The sequence below is a fragment of the Tauraco erythrolophus genome, chromosome 17 (assembly GCF_009769465.1).
Source record: "Tauraco erythrolophus isolate bTauEry1 chromosome 17, bTauEry1.pri, whole genome shotgun sequence".
Classification (NCBI taxonomy): Eukaryota; Metazoa; Chordata; class Aves; order Musophagiformes; family Musophagidae; genus Tauraco; species Tauraco erythrolophus.
This window is the reverse complement of record NC_141481.1, coordinates 3,837,197-3,843,969: the sequence shown is the minus strand read 5'-3', so window position 1 is coordinate 3,843,969 and position 6,773 is coordinate 3,837,197. Positions and strand designations below refer to the sequence as shown.

General features: G+C 48.6%; 1 protein-coding gene and 1 long non-coding RNA gene across 2 annotated transcripts in view; one reads left to right on the top strand and one right to left on the bottom strand.

The window, feature by feature from the left end:
• Positions 1-383: 383 nt before the first annotated feature.
• On the bottom strand, positions 384-3,784 carry LOC147527548 (uncharacterized). Its single transcript, XR_015222657.1, has 3 exons — positions 3,723-3,784; positions 1,274-1,372; positions 384-695 (listed from the first exon to the last, which is right to left on the bottom strand). It is a non-coding gene; the product is annotated as an uncharacterized LOC147527548 (long non-coding RNA).
• A 685-nt stretch (positions 3,785-4,469) lies between these two features.
• Positions 4,470-6,773, top strand: part of ZC3H7A (zinc finger CCCH-type containing 7A) — a 29,504-nt gene continuing 27,200 nt past the window's right edge. Inside the window, exon 1 of the mRNA XM_086622093.1 lies at positions 4,470-4,514. The gene's annotated coding sequence lies outside the window, so the exon portion shown is untranslated. The remainder of the gene's footprint in view (positions 4,515-6,773) is intronic.

Below are 6,773 nucleotides of genomic sequence, written 5' to 3'. Positions count from 1 at the left end.
GATAGCATAACCAGCATGTCTCTTTTTTTCCTTTTTCTTCCCCTTGCCAAAGTGAAGTGCTGCATTTTAGTCTGTTTCCAAACATACTAAGAGAGGTCTGAGTAACTTATATACCTGAGAGAGTAAAGCTAGCAGAGGAAAAAACCCTGGATCCACCTCCCACCTGTTCACTGGAACCCTTACTTCTCTTAAGAGAAGGTTACAAGCAGAAACTGGCACTTCCTCTCCTCTTTTTTTTTCCTGGCTAACAGAAGACAGATCACCTGTTTTGAAAACTGATTATCTTTTCTGTTCACATCCTTGTTAGACCAGCCACCCATAACTTTGTCCCACTCACGATGATGGTCAGAGGCCATTCAGAGGCGGTGGCTGGCGTGCAGAGATTCCAGCCAGCCCGGCTTCATGCATTTGTTTTCTGTGCTTCTGCCACCACCCATAAGTGTTTCACTGGCCTAAGCAATTCCCAACAACGTTTTAACAAGCAAGAACTCCTAAATCAATTTAAAAAATGCTAAGAAGTTTCCTAAGGAAACTAAAAATGTTCGTAGCTAACGAACTGTTATGATATCAGGCTGATATCATAAAAGTTACAGTTTAACTTGCATTGTAGCTGCTCTCCAGATGCTCTGCTGCCCCTCCACCACTGTCAATTTCTTAGTGACAGCAGAAGTCACTTCTCTGCTAGGGTGTTACCACTGTATACAAAAAGTAAATGAAATATATCTGAAACATGGTTGTTAGAGTACCGAGTCGCAAACACAACTTTGCAACATGACATTTGTGTAGGAAGATATTGTTATACTGTTTACCTCAAGTCTAAGGGTAATTAAGTAATAATATAGAGATGTTTAAGAAACAATAAACGAAAAAGTAAAAAAAAAAAACTACCAAAAAACTTTTTATTTCTACAGACAAATGTTGTCTAGTAGAGGATATTCTGTTCTTGCATGGCTTTCAAAAGAGTATAGACTGATGTAGTTGCTGTTTTTTTAAAAAAGTTAATCTTACTTTCAAAGGTCAAGCCCTTAATTTGACCAGTAACTGCTGAAATGGCAATGTACAATTTCATCTGCATTTGTAAAGGAAAAGCTTCTGCTGTTTCAGTAATGCAGTGACTTCAGAGTTTTCAACATCATGGTATGCACATGACAGAACAGATAAAATACCACAGAGAATGTAAGTCGCATGCAACACCCAACATTTTATCACAGAGACATTAGGAATCCATCTTTACCAACAAAAAGGCAGAAACAAAACCTAAGACTGGAAATACCTCTAGTGGGAGTTCTCCTTCATACACTGGCCAGCTACAAAACTGTGCATCAGGTCTTCCTATTTTGGTCAGAGCAACACTCACTCATTTCTGGGTATCCTAAGCAGAAAGAGAGGTGTCAAGTAGTGGCAGAAAATAGAAAAATAATAGTGTGGGTGCCCCACAAAAACAAGCGAAAAAACAAGCAAGAAACCAACTGTGTATTGACTTTTAGAATGGATTACATTAAACTATATTTAATCTACACATGATTATTTAAAATAAAGGGCATTACTTTGGTTAAGTCGCTTGCCTCTGGAAGGGAATTGTTCATAATCTAATTTAGTTCACTTTAATTCTGAAGGTTTCTCTTCTCATAAAGTTATAATACGGCTTAACTGTTTCAATCTGTTTAATTCAGGTCAATACTCCTGAGCATTGCTTCACTGAAGGAGTTCTGTGTTTTAAACCGTGATTTTGTAAACAGCTCTATCTTGGTGAAGTATTTATAGAACTTATGTATACATTCTTTGTTGTTGAATATTTCTTTTGGCAGTAGCTAAAACATTTCATGTCTGACCAAAACTGACTGTTTTTACAGATGTTAGAAAAACATATTTTTTGAAATTTCCTGTTCTAATTATTCAGGGAGATATATTTTTTTTCCTTCCCAAAATACAGTTGGAGCTGGAATAACCATATATTGCATATGCAGTTACATTTCATAAACACTGTTCAAGGAAAGACAGCAATGCCATCATACGTATTTTCCTTTCTGTCTGTCTGTCTATCTATCTATGATAGAATTTTGAGTCTGGGAAAGAATCAAGGACTCTTTCAAAACAGCAAAACCAAAACAGTTTTGAAGGGAACACATTCCTGGAATTATCACTACACATAAATAACTTATTTACGTCAGGAATTCCAGTGAACTGTAAAAGTAATGTCAGAAAGTGTTGCATGATAAGGGCTTCAGATGCTGCAGATAAAGGAACGCACTGAAAAACCTGTCCTCCACTCATCTAAAACTATCGTTCACAGATATGGAACCCTTCTGAGCAGCAAGCACATCATACATATGGGTTCCAAAGCGATTTACTTTATAACGCTTTAATTATAAGAATCAGACTGGTTTTCTTTCCTCCCCAAAATTGTTTTGAGAGTTCAAGAGAAGTCCCTTTGCTTGTTTTGTTTTATAAGCTTATTGTGGAAAGAAAAATGTTTTTAAAGCTGGCCAGGTTTTTGAAAAAGGCAGCTGCATAAATGCCTTAATTTCCATTTTCTGTGAGTGCCAACTCTTTCTTAGCTCAAAATACCACTTTACTTGAACAAGGGAATTCATGAGGGATTTTTAAAAATTAACTACTCAATCATAAATCTTAAGATATTATCATAATTAACAAGGAATGCATCAACTTGTAAAGCAGTGGAAATGACAGAATATGTATGCTCTTGTGTCTCAATAACTATTATTTAAAAAAAAAAAATCTGCAATTGCATGTTTTTCAGGCCAAATCCAAAACCAGACCCAAATGTAGCATGCTTGGAAAATATGGTGAATCAGTGGCAGAGCAACAAGGGCATGTTTCAGTGACTGAATTTTGGAGTGCAGTTTGGGTGGTTTTGGGCTGCAGGACTCACTTCTTCAGCTTAAAGGCTTCCTTGAGTACCAGAACGATGCTTAATGCAGGTATGCTTCGCCAGGTCAGTGTGGCTTCACCTGATGCACAGCGCTGTATTCCTTTCGGTCTCAATGGATAGTAGTACAATTTGTTGTGGTGGTTTTGTTAAAACCTGGAAAGCTTTTCTTTATACGGTTCTACCACACACGCCACATCGTGTCTCAAATGTTTTTTTTATGACGCTATTTGTGGCGACATCTGTACAAGACTGATCAGCTGCCCCACTGACATTGCCAGCACTAATGCTACTGGAAAAAAGGAAATAGTATTATTGGAACATTGATTACGTCCCCTGCGAGACAGGACGAACCCAACCGCTCACGTTTGAAGAGCGCTCAAGCGCTCTGTGCTCCAGCAGCTCCCTGGGCACGGTCCGGCCTGCCGGTCCCAGGGAAGGCGTCCCTGCCCGCGCCCGCCGCTGGTCAGGGCAGACGCCGCTGCTGCTGAGAAAGTAACGACAAAACAACGTTCCTTAAGCCTCCTGCTCGCTCGCGTTTTATTATCTGGCGAAAGCGGTTTCACAGACGTGTTTTGTGAGTTCCAACACAGAGAGCCGACAGAGACAACGAGCTCCCGGGTTCGTAAGAACTCCTCCCCGGCGAGCGACGGGGAATCCCTGGAGCCACAGCGGTGCAGAGGAACGGCGGGAGCCGCACGCCCCAGCGCAGCGTCCGGGCGGCCGTGCCCAGAACCAAGCGCGGCTCCCGCCGGACTCTCCGCTCCGCGTTCGCCTCCAGGCGGCTGCGGCGCAGCGCCCAAACCCGATCGCCGGGGTGACGCCCACTTACTGCCGCCTCTCCCGCGTCCAACTCCAGCGGGACGAAGTCCGTTAGCAAATCCCAGAGGAGACTTGCCCTCCCCTCCCCGCCCGGGCACCGGCGGCGCTACCGGCACTGCGCAGCCCGCCACGGCCGGCGGCGGCTCACGGCGCATGCGCGTCGGAGAGCGCGCAACGCGTCCGGTGCGGCGCCGCGCCAGAGCGGAGCATGCGCGGTAGCCCTGCGCCGGAGCGGAAGGATGCGGGTGACGTCAGTGGGCTCCACGCCTGTGGCGCGCCGCGATCGGGGCGCCCCCGCCAGGCTGCTTCCGGGAGAGCCTGTGGGAGACTCCAAAGGTCTGCGGCGCCTCTGGGCTATGGCGGCTGGTGGGCTCGTCCGCGGCGCGGACATTGTCCGTACAGCCGGTCCAAAGCCACAGTTCCCACAGGCCGATGGAGAGGCCTCGGGGCGGGCTGCGTTCTGCAGCCAGCTGAACAGGGAGCGGGGCGGGCCTCGGTAACCAGCCAATCAGCAGCAACCAGTTTCACAGCCGCCACCAATCAGAAGTGCCGGTTTCCAAAGCAAGCGTGACGAGCCAATGGGAAAGCCCTCAGTGCCAGCGCTCCGGCCAATCGAGTCAGGCCGCCCTCAGGCTGTGCCCGCGGCCTCCCGGCAGCAGAGGGCGCGCTTGGGAGCGGGTGGCAGCGGCGGCGCTGCCGAGGGCGGGGCGGGGGAGGCGCTGCCGTCGTCGTCGTCGTTGTCGCTGTCGCGCGCCCGGCTCCGCCTTCCGCGGCGCTGCGCTCCCGCGGGCCCGAGCAGCAGGTAGGGGCTGCGCGGCGGGGGGGAGCCGCGCGCGGCGGGGCGCCGCCGCCTGGGGAGGGGGCGCCGGGGCGCGGGCCCCGCTGCCCGGCCGGCGCGCTGCCTGTCGGCCCCGTTCGGCGGGGCGGGCGGGGGGCCGCTCCCGCCCCTCCCTGCGCCGCGGGTGCCAGCCGCGCCTCGGCCGAGGGTGGGGCCGCGCCGCCCCGCCGCGGGGCCCGCCGTCTCGCCTGCCCGGGGGGGGCGGAGCGGCCCACCCGTGCCGTGTGCCCCCTCGGCGCGGGGGGCGGTGGGCGCGGTTGGTCACGGCCGCTGTCGGCTCCACTGGAGAAGCTGGCCGGGCCGGGGGGCGGGCGCCCGGGAGAGGGCTTTCCGTCGGCGATCGGGAGCCGGTTGGCGCGAACAAAGGCCGTGGTGGGTGGGCCGGCTTGGCGCGGAGCGGGGCACGGCGCCGGGGGGCTCGCGGCGGCGGCCGGCCCCGGGCCCGGCGGGTGCGCGCCGCAGGGCTGGGGGGTTGCTGCGGCCGCTCTCCAGACAAATTGGCGGTTTAAGAGCGCTCCTGTTGCTTCGTGAGCGGAACGAAGGCCCGGCGTTTGACAGAACGGCGGAGAGCGAGGCGCTGCCCGCGGCCGGCAGCGGGACGGTGCCCGTGCTGTGTCCCGGCCCGCCCGTGCTGCCGCCGGCGGGGTCGCGTCTGGCGAGTTTTCCGGGCTTTCTGCGCGGACCTGCTCTGTAGCTTGTGCTCTGTCCGACTGAAGGACAAAACAGCGCCCGTTCTGTGTTTCTTTAATGCGTTGAGGCAGTGTTCTCGGTTAGGCAGCGCTGTTACTGGAAGTCCTACCTGTATTGGAGAAGTAAAAAACAAAAAAGACCCCAAAGACTGCCAATTGCAGCCATCAACATCGATTACCAAAGCTCATCTTAGTGTAAATTCTGTTGATAAATCCGGATTTTTGCGTAAGATGCTCCTTTGTCAGCTTGAATTTTGGATCTGTTTTTACTAAAACGTCTAAGAGAACCATAAACCAAAGTCTTCCAGCCCCACTCCTTAGTTTGCTGGGGAAATGAAGTGACTTTACAAAGTGTCTTTGTTCTCTCCTGTTTCTTTCGTGTATTTGTTTAAAAAAAGTAGTAAAGCTATGAAAATAGAAAGCAAACCTTGAACAGTATCTTATTATTTTGTGGGTAGGAAATGAGTGGGAAGAAATGCAACTAAATACTTAAGGTAAATAGAGAATGTAGAATGAGTAGATGCTAAACTGTTGCTGTATATTCTGATTCATTTGCTTTATTTAGATATTTCATTTTGACAACATTTAAGTTTGTTTCTCTCTACAGAAATAAAAACAGAAACTGAGTTATGCCTGTGTTATTAAATAGCTTTTTCAGCTGACATAACAGAATTGTGTGGTCGTAACCAGGAGTATTAGATAAAGCAGAGGAATTAACTTAAAACTATTGAAACGTGTCTCATGTACTGTTTTCCCTGTTTCCCCCCCAGATTGCTACATGTTTGAAATTCCTTATGTAATGGCCCAGTGATGCATAAAGATAAATATTAAATCTTTTGTGCCTTTGCTATCTGAGGAAGATAATTCTAAAAAGACTTTTGTGTTAAGATTTCTATTTTCACTTCCTCATCTTGCTGCCAGTCCAAGTCTGTTGAGCAGTTTACAGTCTCTGTAAGGCATGCTTTTGTTTGTGCTGTAGTTTATTATCTGTAATTATTCGTTTAAACAGTCAGATGATTAGAGTGAGTAATAAAATTGTTTTCAGAAGTCTGCTTTGGGTCAGGCTTATTCTGTTTTGGGCAGGTGCTTGATGTCCAGTTTGATTCATGGCTGGGTTGGAACTGGAGGTAATGGAGATGTTTTTGTCAGTGACGTTTCTCTTGGAAGCAGTTAGAGTATAGCTGCACGTGTGCCACTTCCTTTTCTCACTTTTCCCTGTTGAGGTAGGGGTCTGCTTTCTTGTGCCTCTGGGGTGGGAATTACATGTGTATAGCTTTTTGGATCCAGATGCCTGAACTCATTATGGTTTCTGCTGCTATTAGTGGTGCAGGGGGTAGCAGCAGAGATGGACTTTCATTCCTTATAGGAGAAAGGGATTTATACTGCCTGCCTTTTGTCATATATTCACCCCTGCTGTTCTGCTTCAGTCTTCCCTGTTCTCTTTACAGTATTCCTTTTATTCTAGGACCCAGGGCGTAGCTTCTCTCTTCTACAGTTTTCCTGTATGGAAACGTCAGTGACCTGTCCATGTTTT